The 1114-nt window shown below is 37.1% G+C and overlaps 1 protein-coding gene across 1 annotated transcript in view; it reads right to left on the bottom strand.

Annotated features, from left to right (window-relative positions):
* Window positions 1–1114, bottom strand: part of LOC101851640 (filaggrin-2) — a gene marked incomplete at its 3' end in the record, with an annotated part of 34010 nt that overhangs the window by 30382 nt on the left and 2514 nt on the right. The window contains 1 exon segment of the mRNA XM_013082634.2: window positions 347–478.

Genomic DNA, 1114 nt, shown 5'->3' with positions numbered 1-1114 from the left:
TATTATGTTAATTGCCTGAATCAATGTGATGTGAATTAAGTAACTTTGATGTGTTATTGTATGTTTCTGTTTATATATGTATCTATGTTTGAATGCTATTGTACTCAAAATTTCCCCACGGGTATCAATAAATTGAAAGTAAATTTTAGTTTTATCTATTCTTATGATTTATTATATAGCAGGCGCTTGGAGGAATATCAAACCAAGGGATAGACAGATAAATGAAAGCTATGACGACAGAGTCACTTTATAAACTGATGTACATTATCTTTAAGGAAAGAGGAGACTAAAAGTGTACGCTCTATAACTTGATTTACAGAATTAAAGCTTTGTTTTTTAAACTTACCTTAAATTACTTTCTGATGTCTCCAAATCGCCAGTATTGACTCAGCTTTGGGTTTGTATCCAAAAACTTCAGCTAGTCAAAAGTGTAAAGAGTCAGCTACCAGCGTAATTTCTCATAAGGGTGGAACGCCAGCTGAAATTATATAAATATTTCAAGAATATCCCTCCAGAAAGCCAGGACTGATTCCATGTGTTATATTTACAATTTGTTTGTTTGTGAGATATTCGCTTACAAAAATCAAAATTAGTTTATTGAAAAAGATACAAAATAACACATGTTATCTACTTTAATAATGATAATAATAACTGTTCTGTTTTGCTAAACATGGTAAAGGAAACATTTTGACTTAAACAATCACTTCCATTGTATAAAAGTAGAAATATTATGTCAATGCACCACTGTAATCCTAAAACAACGGTCGCAAATCACAAAGAATCTCCAGAAATCGTCTTGGCCCTAGCTTGTACACAAATCCTTTTTGAACAAACAAGCCGAGTTACCTGCAAGCGAGGACATACAAGGATAAAGCATTCATGATCATAGCACCTTCGAACATAAAATAGACCCCGGTTCAGAAAGGCACGCTAGCTGAACGCCCGACGAGAGGTGCGTTACTTGGACGGGCAAGGACAAAAACATTCGATACGGGGAGCACCTCCGCACCACACAACCTAGGAGCCCTTATTGTTGGGGGGATGAATAGCGAGACTCCAATCGCGTGTGTGCCCCCCTTGGCGTGCTGGAGTTTGAAAAGGGGTGAGGGGGGGG

This window comes from Aplysia californica, unplaced genomic scaffold (genome assembly GCF_000002075.1).
Source record: "Aplysia californica isolate F4 #8 unplaced genomic scaffold, AplCal3.0 scaffold00186, whole genome shotgun sequence".
NCBI classification, from domain to species: domain Eukaryota; kingdom Metazoa; phylum Mollusca; class Gastropoda; order Aplysiida; family Aplysiidae; genus Aplysia; species Aplysia californica.
Note: the sequence above shows the minus strand (reverse complement) of the source record. Positions and strands in the feature narration are given on the sequence as shown.